We start from the raw sequence: 12,809 nt of genomic DNA, 5'->3' as shown, positions 1-12,809 counted from the left end.
GCTTTAAATTTTCTGGAATATTTAGCACTTGACAATAGTGTATATCCTTTACAACACCACAAATATACAACTGTATGCGAAAGACTTTTCACTTAGCAATAGCAATAGCAATAGCAGTTAGACTTATATACCTCTTCATAGGGCTTTCAGTCCTCTCTAAGCGGTTTACAATGTCAGCATATCGCCCCCACAGTCTGGGTCCTCATTTCACCCACCTCGGAAGGATGGAAGGCTGAGTCAACCTTGAGCTGGTGAGATTAGAACCACTGAACTGCAGATAACAGTCAGCTGAAGTGGCCTGCAGTACTGCACCCTAACCACTGCGCCACCTCGGCTCGTTAGCCATGTGTCTTGTTGTTTGGGACTGCAGCATTGACCAGTTCGATGGAAACACTTGAGGGAGAGTCAAATGGAGCTGGTGTCTCAGCAGAGTAGATTGAGTTTCCTTGACATGATGTTAATCTTAATCCTTCAAGGTAATCCATAGAAGATGCACACCAGGAGTACTAGCATTGTCATTATTGTAAAGTTATGATAACAGAGGCTACTTTAACTTGTAAGTCTGAAAGGATTTATTTATTAATTTTACATGCTGTTTGGGATGACTCTTTGTGCCCTCCTTTACTTTTTAATTTTTTATTCATCTAGATCAGAAATGGGGAACAACAAATGCTTTATGACTTGTGGACTTCAACTCCCAAAATTCCTGAGCCAGCATGCTGGCTCAGGAATTCTGGGAGTTGGAGTCCACAAATCATAAAGGGGCCATTGTTCCACATCTCTGATCTAGATGCCCCCACTGACTGCAACTAGATATGGATTTTCCCTCTGAAATTAGCTAAGATTTGTATTGAATTGGAGACTCTTCAGAAAGTTAAGAAAAATATTCCTTCAAATTGAGACATGTATCCCAAGGGTTGTTCTTAGTCAGCTAGCACATAATTCAACATTGTGCCACGAGGATACTGTCATTTACTGTCATTACTGTCACTTTAAAATGGAAAGGTCAGACAACTCATTGTGTGAAAATGTACTGGGCCTTGTTATCCTTCTTAATTCTCTTCCTTTAAGTTGATGATGTTTGTTTGCAGAGGAATTACTTCTAACTCTGACTGTATCTTCTTCTATAAACAGAGGATCAAGTTCCAAATCCATACTGAAAATAAAAATATGGGACAGCTGTTTTAATGTGACTCATCCTACCTTCTCGAACTGACGACATGTAAATGAATTGGCCCTAGCTATAAACATATTAAGCACAGAAAAGCTGTGTTAGATAAATCAGCTATTAATAAAAGGGGTGGGGACACACTGGTGGCATCTGGCCAGGTCCTTTATGATAAGCCTTTGGAGGCATGGGCCAGTCCGGGTTGATAGTTTGTTGGCATTGGCTTCTTCGGTCAGTGCTGCAGTAAACACTTTTCCTTGGAAGTTGGTTTTTGTTGTGTCTGGCAGCCACACTGGGCTGCTTGAACTTTAGCCAGAGGCAAATATTTATTCATCAGAGCATGCAGTGTTCAACTGGTCAGGCCTGCAAGAAAGGGGGAGAGCAGTTGGCCTCTTTGACCGTAAAGGATGTGTGTCTTTTTTTTTTTAAATGGCATTCATGACGTAGTGAAATGGAACCCCATTTGAGTCTATTTCAGTGTCAACTGTATATCTTGTAACATAAACTTTGCAAATTTGTTTAAACATCAGGCTTAGATGTATTTTTAAAAGAGGAGCATCCTGATCTGAGCTCTGTTCCTTTAATTCCTGTTGGAAAGTTTACAGTTAATATTTTCCCTGGAACGCTGTCAAGCTTTTGACAGAGCCTGAGTGTATGCTGAACTGTGAAACTGAGAAGCAGAGCAAGTTGTGAGAAATCTGTTTCTACTCAAATCTGTAAGGTTTATAAAAACTTCAGAGAGGCAGAAAGAGGGGGAGAAAAAAAATTGAGACTGGCTCTCATTTTGCTTCTCATGGAGCGCAGCAAGTCCGCCATTTTAAGAATTCAGCAAAGGGCGAAGCTTTCAGACTCCTTACATGGCGGCTGTATTTACTTCAGTATCGGCCAATCGTACAGTCTGTGCCAAATCATGTGACATGCCACGAATGCACTTACAGTCATTTCCTTGTTTCTAAAACTTTGTTACCTCGATAGATTACTTTACCTTGTTTTTCATGCCAAATGTTCTTTGCCGAACGTGTCTTGCAAGCTGGCATTTGTCCACAAAGTTATTTTAGTAGGTTAAAAAAAAATCTTCAAGCACTTGAGCTGTGTGCATTCTTTATGGAAAATGGATTTCCCCTCCTGGCCTCAATCCAAAAGCACAGAACACTCGCTGGGCGAGAAGAGAGCTTCTCTGCAGAGGAACTGGTGGACTGACACACTCTAAATTTTTGGCACTTGACCAGATGAGTGAGATAGATGCCAGAATTCAACAAAATAACACATTATTGTGTAATAGGAACAGGACTCAAAATGAGCAAAGGCACACAAGAACTGAACACCAGTGCTGCTTTCTTTCTTTCCTTTCCTTTTTTTTTAATATAACAGAAGCTCAAAATGGCACTTTAAAAATGTTATTTCAGAAGAAGGAAGGAAATAGAACTGTAAAGTATTGAATGAATACAATCATACAGTTTCAACATAAAACAGGAGGGCTGGAGAGAGGGAGGGAAGGAGGGAGAAAGAATGGATTAAAATTACTTCAGTGAGGATTTTTTCCCCCTCCCAATCTTGCACTGTATTATTCAGGTTAACCCAATGCTTTCCGATCCAGAGTTCTAAATTATATGGAAAATATTTAAAACAACACACTTTTTTATTTAAGCGCCCACAAACTCAAAATCTTAATTTTAGTATTAAAAATAAGTTTAAAATTCTTAAAATCAAAGTAGTTGGTAAAAAAGAAGATAAGAATGGAATGCTGAAGCACACGTGTTACATTATGGACATTGCAGTTAACTGTCCTTAAGTTAGATCTGCTAGAATATGAAACAATCAACAGTACGTTTTGTGGACTAGCAGAAGAATGTGACATTACTGTAACTCATTAGGGTCCATATGTACTACAGTACTATGGTGCTGACATAACTGACTATAGTTATATATTATTATATAGTTATATATTATTATATGATTATAGTTATGACGCTATAGGGCACTGCACACCAGAAAAATTAGACACAAGGACAGTTTTTCCCTGAATGCCATCACTCTGCTTAACAACTAATTCCTACAACACTGTCAATAATTTACTAAAACTGTATTGCTATTATTCTTCTCTTCCTTCCTAGTATCTATCTCTCCCCACTTACGACTATAACTATGTTGCTTGTATCTTTCCATTTATATTGCTTTCATTTGTTTCCTAATTCAATTTGATAGCTTATTAGTAATCTTGACTATCACTAAGTGTTGTATCTTTTTATTCTTGATGAATGTATTTTCTTCTCCTTATGTACACTAAGAGCATATGGACCAAAGACAAATTCCTTGTGTGTCCAATCACACTTGGCCAATAAAGAATTCTATAGTACTACTGGTTAGGAATGAATGACTATTTTGCTCAGAAATCACTACCACCTCCAGGACAGCATAATTTTATTGAATCAATGGGTAAACCCAGACATGTTTGCCCTTTACCATCATAATTAGAATGTAGGATAGGTCTAATGTGCAATCACACAATTCAAATAGCAGCGTAATCAACCTAACTAGTAGACATAAATCTCATACATCAGGGGACAAGGTTGCAATAATCTTCTACAGAACTTGGCATTCATAAATAGGAACATTCATTTGATGAAGCTGAGAACATTTGGTGAAGTATTTGACTGAAACTGTCAAGGTCTAGGGAGGGCATAATTTTAATACTTGATTTCTCAGAACTCTAAGAGATACTCTGCCTCAGGACTCCCGATAAAAGGACAGAACTGGAATTTCAACTTCAATCCTGCAACTGGGACTGCATTGATAAAGTTTCCCACAGAGGTAAGCCAGTGATTGGGGGAATGTCAAGGAGGAAAAACTGCCTAAGGGGAATAATGAGAAGAGACAATTCTAGTTAAACCTACTAAAATAACAAGTTTTACAAACGGGGTGTAGATCAAGTGTCTTGTACAGAATGAAGGGTCCTAATTGCCCCCGAGCTTCAAATGTAAGTAAACTATTAATGAGGGCAGTGGGTTTTATAGGGATGTGTATGAGTGAGCATTAAGACAGTCTAGAATTTTGCAACTACCAGCTACTTATGAATTGATTTTCTTTGCAGAAATCTGAAACAGCGACAGGGGAAAAAAAGTCATTGCCATCAGAAATCCACTGCAGCTCTCAACATAGATAGGTGAGTGCTACCTTACTACCTCATCTGTTACCTATAGAAAAACCACCAAACAGAAATTAAAAGGACAGGACCAAAGAAGAAATCACATCAGATAATGAGAACTTATTTGACCCTCCCTTCCACCTGTTTCAAATCACATCTAAACCCAAGATCTACTGCATACAATGGTCATTGCTACTTCATATGTATCCTTTCTCTGCAGGTAACCTGGCAAGCAGAAAATTAAGAGGCAAAGATGTTCACTGCTCTATTGTAAAGTGAGTATCAGGAAGCTTTGTGGACAAACCTGAAGCAGAAAACAAGCAGTGGAATAATTCTCCTTTGACGCTGCTTCATGCTTTCTCCTTTCAGAAGTCCTGGGCTTGAATAAAGGACCGTTATACAGGATGCGCAACTTACTGAACATGGAACTGCTGCAGCTGTTGTCTTTCTGTCTATCATACAGATGGTTTTAGAGCTGTGGCTCCTTGTATAAGGCTGTCAGGATTTTCCAGCTTAACCAATATTGTTCAATAAAAACTATATTTTGCCTCTATTGACATGAGAAATAGCTGTTTCTTTCCAGTTATTCACTACAGCTTTGGGCAGTGGAATAGGGCATATAGATTTGAACAGATGCTGGGCTCCTCTAACGTGTTTTAGTAGAGTAATCACAGAAATATCCAAAATGAGAAGAAAGATATTGTGGGACTAAAGACTTTAATAGATCAATTATATGTCTCTCTTCACTACTTGATATAATAAACCAAGTGTGTCTGTATGAGGCAACGGAAGGATGAGGAAGACTGATAGCACTTAATACGTAGTCATATTCCATGTTAGGAAAACAACAGCATAAAAAATATAGCAATGAAACACTGAGGGCTGAGCAAGAATTTTTATTCCTCTCAATATTGTCCTAAGTACTGAAAAGTGTGATTTACAGTAATTGGAGATGGTCTTAGCCTTTTGTGACACCTCTAAGGACAGCTAATGAGTACAGTAGATATTGGATATCTCTACTATTACAATAGAGATATCTTTGGGGAATTGATAGGTACAAGACCTATATATATATATATATATATATATATATATATATATATATATATATATATATATATATATATATATATATATATATATATATATATATATATATATATATATATTGGTCTAATATAGTCTACATTTGCATGGAAAAATTCAGGCATTCCTGATCAATTTGTATGTATCTGAATGCTGAAGTGAATAGGAACCAAGCATAATCTTTGTAATGCAAAATTAAACAACTTTCTTCAGATCTGAGTAGATATTTACTGTCTATATGCAATTCCTTGCAAATTAGAGGTAAATGTCTTTCACAGTCCTTAGATTTGAATGTTATTGATGAGCTGCATTAACAGCTCAGACATACAGTATTATTGAAGGACTCTTACAGATGTTTCTTAAGAAGAAAAGTGCTACAAGGAAGAGTAGGGAAAAATTAAAAAATAAGAATAAAAAGATCTTTAGCTATGACAGGAAATATTTAAAAGTTATTATTTCCTCCAAACAGGCTGTTACTTAGTATTGATTGAACAGGTGTTCACATTTTTACACCAGACATAATCAATGTTTCCTTGTTTCATTTCTCTAAATGATGTCACATAAATGGTATATATTTATATTTGTAGAAAGGTTATGTATTTAACTTTGAACCATATAATAATGATCTCAGCTTCTGTTCATGAAGCATATGGTATGGTCAAAAGTGCCTAAATGTTTGCATTTACACTTACACTTCACCACACATGATGTTCACAACAATGTACTCTATATGAGCCTGCACTTGAAAAGCACTTGAAAGCTGCAACTGGTCCATAGTGCAGTGATGTGGGCTATGTCTATGTAATACCACTGCTCTGTAAGCTGTACTGTTCCCAGTAGGCTATCAGGTGCAATTCAAGGTGATGGTCATCACCTACAAAGCTCTCCATGGCCCAGTGCATAAATAGTACATGAGAGTGACCTTGGGAAATGGGGAAGAGCCACAACCAGGCCAATAGCCATGTAAGAGACAGCTTTACCACTCAGCAAGTATATGGGCATGATAATGTCTCAGGAGAGACCATCCCTAGTTTCATTAGCTGTAAGAATGACAGCGAATAAATGCATTTTCAGATTTGCAAGATTCTGTTAATATAAACTTACAAAAAATAGAATGAATTCAACTAAGGTGTGCTATTTCTCCGGACTACTTCATCTGTCTATAGGGCCAGGCTATTTGCAAGATTGCCTTTCCCCCATTGTTTCTGCTTGTCCTACAGAGATTAGAGATGACATGTTCCAGGTCCTTTCTATTAAACAATGCCATCTTGTTGGACTCTGAAATTGTGACTTATAAGTGGCAGTGCATGACTTATGGAACACTCTTCCTCTGGAATTTTAAAAGACTTTGAACCTGTTATTTTTTGCATGACATTGAAGACCTGGTGTTTCTTGAGATATTCATCTCTCTCTGTTCTGACAGCTTAAGGGAAGGTAGACATTCTATCCCCGTGATGGCGAACCTATGGCCAGTATGTGAGGCGTTACCCTGTCATCTGGCCAGTGTGCATGCGCATTCTGACTTCAGCTGACTTAAGCCCTTTTTGGGGGGCATTTTTCACCCTCCCTAGGCTCCAGAGGCTTTATAGCTGCCTGGGGAGGGTGAAAACAGCCCCTGGCCCCTGGACGCCCTTCTAGAGCACAGAAAACCAGCCCTATGGGCAAACTGGAATTTCAGAATGGATTTCTGTTTTTCTCATAAGCAAAAACAGCCCCTTGCCCCCCCCTCCCCACGCCTGAGTCCCTCCGGAGGCTTCAGGAACTTCCCTGAAGCCTCTGGAGCGCAAAAACCCGGCCTTACAGGAAAACCAGAAGTCACTTCTGGTTTGTCCGTAGGGCTGTTTTTCGTTCTCCAGAGCCTTCAAGGAAGCCTCCGGAAGGTCCCTGAAGGCTCTGGAGGACTAAAAACGGGCCTACGGACAAACTGGAAGTGACTTCTGGTTTCCTGTAGGGCCAAGTTTATGCACTCCAGAGGCTTCAGGGAAGTTCCTGAAGCCTCCGGAGGGCCTCCGGGGGGGGGGGGGCAAGGGGCTATTTTTGCCCTCCCCAATCTCTGATAAAGCCTCTGGAGACGGGAGGATGAAAAAAGCATGCCCAAAATGGGGGGAGCGCTGGTCACATGCACTGGGGTCATGTGCATTGCATTATGGGTGTGGCACGCCTGCGCACAATGCCCCTGCACTCTCCCTGCTTTTGGCATGCCAGCCAACAAAGGTTTGCCATCACTGTCCTATACGATACTTTAGAGATTGCACGGTTGCATATAACTGCAAAGTGGCACAATGTTTGATTTGTTATAGTTTATCAGATAGCTAGAAGTATATGGGATATTTGGAAGATTCATTATAGTGCATCTGATAGTTACAAATACAGAGGATATTTGAAGGGTCTCATTTTGAGCATTTGTGAGGAGCAAAAGCTTTATGCAGTGATTTTTTAAGGTCTCAGTTTAGATGGTAGTTATCTACAGAAGTTAACATTGCTTTTCTATCTGTTTTCCTTCTCTGTTCTCATGCTAGTTTAACATTAGTGATCCAGAGATTAGGGTTGAAAATGCTTGAATTCCAAAAAATGTTCAATTTATGGCTGAAAATGTCTGAAAATTATCCAGACATAGACTTGAAAATATTTTATTTTTCTGAGTTGTATGCTCCCACTAATTGATAAAGCTGAAATACCAACTTCCAATAGACAAGGGGGAAGAAATTGCCTCTTCATGTTAATAATACTGTGTTTCAATGTCTGTTATCTTTTTTTTTAGATTATGTATATGGCAGATATCACATTGCTCTAAGTTTATAGATTGCATGATTGTTAATAAGACCAAAAGAACTGCCTTGCTAGATCAAGTGAAGACCATGGGTGGGATTCAGCCAGTTTGGACTGGTTCAGGTAAACCGTTACCTCCAACAATCAGCTGGGAGCGAACTAGTTCTCTCCGACGATCAGTTTGGCCCGCCCACCTGTCTCTGCGCTTTACTTACCTATAACCTCCCTGCTGATTCCTGCGGCAGAGCTTATTGCCATGGCTCAGCTGTTTTACTCCCCAGAAGTAATGTGGAAGGTTAGTTTTGTTAAAATTGTGTGCACACGTGTGGAGCATACTATTGTATACCGTATACCCAGCAACAGCCTGTGCTGCGCCCTGATTGGCTGGACACAGCACAGCCTGTGATTGGAGGTTCTAGTGACAGTTAAATGACAGTTGGTACCTGAGAGTATAAATACAGTGACCGTTGTAACAGATTCTGAATCGCTGTCATCTCGCAATAAGCATCTTACTCTGATTCCATGGCTCCTGCGTCTTTCCCTCAACATATTCAACACATACACATGCGCAAAACATGCAATCACTGAACCGATTGTTAAACCAGCAGGATCCCACCACTGGTGAAGACTCATAATAGTCCAGCAGTTTATATCTCACAGTGATAAACCAGATGATTTTTGATTCCCATGCGATAGAAATATGCCACTCTTCCATTGTTGCTTTTCTTCAGAATATTTCTAATAGTTTCTAAGAGAAGTTTCTGTACTGCTCTTGACAAGAGCAGTACAGCTAGGTAGCTACCACCATGAAGATTTATCACCAAGTGAGTACACTATGAAAAGAAAAGTAGAATAATTTTAGTCTGGTCAGTCGTGCTTTGAGTGAGAACCATGGGTTGATTTTTTGGGGGGACGGGGGATAATCTATTGGTTTGTTTTCTTAGCTGTTTGCAGTATTTTCAGGAGACCTCTCCAATGCCAACATTCAAAAGCATCAATACTCTTCCTATCCTTAAATTCCAACTTTCACTTCCATGGGATGTCATGGAGAATATCATAGCTTCCACAGTTGTGATCATTTTATGTATAGCCACAACAGTTTGACTGTCTTTTGGAAGGCCTTTGTGACTGTTCTACCAAGGTCTAGTTTGCAGAGTATTTCTTCACTGCTTTTACCTTCAGCCTTGAGGACTGATTATAAAAGACACAAGCACCCCTTTAATATCCTCCTTTCCAATTCTAAGGCTGGTTTGTTCTATCTGTTACCATTAGTTTGGTCTCTTTTTTATATTTAATTTTACTCCCATTTTTTTCACTTTGCTTCTTAACTTTTATTATTAGAGTTTGCAGACTCTTTATGGATTACTGGTTGCTTACAAGAATAAAAACAAAAACAAAAAACCCCACATTCAAATGCCATAAGAAAAGCAGCCTTTTGGCAGCAACCATCATTTTGACCCTGGCAAAAAAAGGAGGTTCCAAGAGCTCTTTTGAATCCAGCCAGGGTGGGGCCAGACATATCTCAGAGTGAGGTAAGGGGGTGTTCGGTTTTATATATTCATAAACCCTACTGAGTTATTTAGGAATACTGTTTAGTAACTCTTACTAAAGAGTCACCTGATTGACAGATTAAGGGAACCTGTAAAAATATAAGACTGTGATGGTGAACCTATGGCAGGCGTGCCACAGGTGGCATGTGGAGCCATATTTGCTGACATGGCAGCCCTCAGCTCCCAGGCCAGCCAATTTTCTGCCTTCCAGAGGGCCAGGAGAGGCCGTTTTCACCTTCCCCAGGCTTCAGGAAAGCCTCCAGAGCCTGGGGAGGGCAAAAACCCCAGGCCGCACAGGTCACGCATGCATCCACAGTGGGGTGGGTCGCTTGCACAGGTGGGTGGGTGGGTCACTCACACATCCACATGTGGGTGGGCATGCACGCACTTGTGATAGCGCACGCACACAGTTTAGGCACACCTTTAGAAAAAGGTTAGCCATCACTGGTTTATACTGTATAGTCCCAGCTGTTAGGGGAGGACTTGATTATCCATCAGTATCATTACCCTATAAGTCTCACAGTTGTGATAGAACGATAAGAGTAGATCTTTATTATCCTTTGGTGTGTGTGCATTCATGGATGTACCAGCCTTGGTAATTTTTGTTTTATTTTAAGGATTGAAAATGAGCCCAGGTGCAGTTAAGAATAGCTGATACCAAACAAACAGTAATTCACACTTAACATACGGGAAGGATAAAGCAATGTCATGTACATAAGCAAAAGACAACTGACATTAACGCAGCAGGCAAGGTGATTACTTAGCAATCTAGTAACTATATGTGATCATTATTGCTGGTTGGTGGGTTGTTTAAATGAGTACCTGAAGGTTAAGTAATAGCTGTAGGAGGGAGGAGAAGGGAATGGGGGGAGAAAAAGAAGAAAAGGAAAGGAGGTGATAAGAAGGTAGGCAGACGTGCATGAGAAGCTATGCGGATATCTTAAGAAAGAGATTATTTGTCTGTGTTTTAGTAAGTGATACTTATGGTCTTTGATTGTATTTGTTAGAGACTCCTGGGGAATAATAATAGATTTTGAGGGAATTCTTTTATTTCTTTAAATCGCCTGCTCTCAGATGAATGCTTTCATAAAATATCAGCTATTCTGACCTGTGTTAGCCTTTTTTTATCCTATTTTTGGGTCAATATGAATAAGACATTCACTGTGTAATAAACAAAGATACATTTAGGTCTACAAGGTTTTGATTTTTCCTATGTTATAGTTCAGAGTGTTCTTGTGTTATAAACAACATGGGAAGGGCTATACAAATTAGTGTTAAACAGAAGTCAACTGCTGTTTTCCAGAGCGTATCCAAAAGTTCTATTCAAATAGCTTCATCCAAAATATCTCTTAACCTTAATCTGCAATCATGATCTAAAATATAAAAACAGAGCTACTGATGTGAGATTTTGATTATCTGAATATATATTCACTGTGATAGGAGCCTCAATAATTCTGATATAATTGCTACATTTTTATTTTCTCTGAGCTGCTATCTTAAAATACATAAAAATATTTGTAGATTCGTAATAATGTCCATTTTACTTGTTTGTGACAAGTATTCATAAAAAATGAATGTGAAATGTTTATATGTATGAAGAAATTGTTCTATTTCATATTGTGTCATCTTGATAGAATAAATATGTATTTATCACTGATTCTTGCATCAATGTGATTGAAAAGCATATTTATTATTTAGTTGTCCTGGCAATAGTGATCACTATCTCATTTAATTGAATATGTGATGGAGATATATTCTCATATTTTTATTGATGCATGCGTAAGTGGAAATTTATTTAGGGAGTATGAGCACCAAATATATATTGGTATCAATTTAATAGATTTGCAATTATTGAGGATAAAACTATAATATTTTTATTTCTTAACTTGAAGCAGTGGCTTCTCAAGTCTGAATAACTGATGCTAAAATCAAATTTGTTCTATGGGTTTCCAAAATTTAACTTGAAACAAAATACAACATTATTTAAAACCATGTAATTTACATGTCACATACAAGGAAATTGCAAAATCTATTTTACTTTTTAAGTAATTCAATGCAAGACAAAAAATCAAACAAGATAGTATAGAAATGATAAATAATCTGTTAATACAAACTTGGTCTTAGAGTTTCCTATTTTGGTAGTTATTGTAACAAAATATGTTTAAAAACATTTTTATTAGGAGTACAATAGTGTAATTAATCAACTAACATTTTAAAAGCTGATTAAAAATTGGCATTTGAATTCAGAGCTTTAATTCTATTTTCCCTTGGCCAGATCTGTTAAAACAGAAGTGGAAATGTTTTTCTTGAAATTTGTCTTTGAGACCAGCAGAAAATTTAAAACGAGAGAATTAATGAAACTGACTTCCAAGCCCTACTTGCTTAAAATTGCTCCACTGATACTTGTAAAGTTAGGTTTTATAAATCTACCATTTTGTGAAAATTATCAGTGGTTAATAGACTGACTAATAGAAAAAGAACACTTTCTTAGTAGCTTTTTCGGTTTCAAAATTTAAAGAAATCAGTTTGGTTTTCTCCCTATACCAGGTAACACTGTGTTTTCACAGCATTACCAGATGCATTCAAAAACAATTAAAGATGAAGTAATCAGAAATAAATATTCTAAACTGCCAGATCATATTGGTTGTTCCTTATTTTCTTAAAATATCTCTTAACTCTTTTTTATTTTTTTATTTAAAATTAAAATTAGTAACTTGGAATTTTAATATCAAATTTATAATTTATTTTGTTGATATTTTAATATGAATATTACTCAAGTATCCAACAGTTAGCTTCCTTTTTTTTGCAGAAACATAGCTTTTAACAGTAGCAATAACATTGTTAAATTCTGAAATGCATTCAGTCTATTTTAAGTGTGTAATTCTGAAAAACGTTGGGAAGATCAAACTATCTTCTTATATTTCCATCCTTTAGTTAATAAGAGAAATACAGATTATAAATTCTTCAATGCAGATTGTCTTAGTCATGTTTTTCTCCTTATAGCTGCTTGCTAATAGAGGCTAATGCTTACACATAAATCCTTTTTTTCTCCTGTCTTGCTGTAGATATTCTATTTTTGTGAAATGTATGG

At 37.8% G+C, this 12,809-nt stretch overlaps 1 protein-coding gene and 1 long non-coding RNA gene across 6 annotated transcripts in view; both read left to right on the top strand.

Moving 5' to 3' along the window:
• NFIA (nuclear factor I A) overlaps positions 1 to 12,809 on the top strand; it is a 322,795-nt gene that overhangs the window by 122,466 nt on the left and 187,520 nt on the right. The window lies entirely within an intron of this gene.
• LOC116509148 lies at positions 3,476 to 5,289 on the top strand. Of its 2 annotated transcripts, XR_004255470.1 has the most exons (4): positions 3,476 to 3,979; positions 4,260 to 4,331; positions 4,534 to 4,588; positions 4,683 to 5,289. It is a non-coding gene; the product is annotated as an uncharacterized LOC116509148 (long non-coding RNA). The 2 variants fall into 2 exon arrangements; XR_004255469.1 differs by having other exon boundaries at positions 3,476 to 4,331.

Source organism: Thamnophis elegans, chromosome 5 (assembly GCF_009769535.1).
Source record: "Thamnophis elegans isolate rThaEle1 chromosome 5, rThaEle1.pri, whole genome shotgun sequence".
NCBI classification, from domain to species: domain Eukaryota; kingdom Metazoa; phylum Chordata; class Lepidosauria; order Squamata; family Colubridae; genus Thamnophis; species Thamnophis elegans.
Note: the sequence above shows the minus strand (reverse complement) of the source record. Positions and strands in the feature narration are given on the sequence as shown.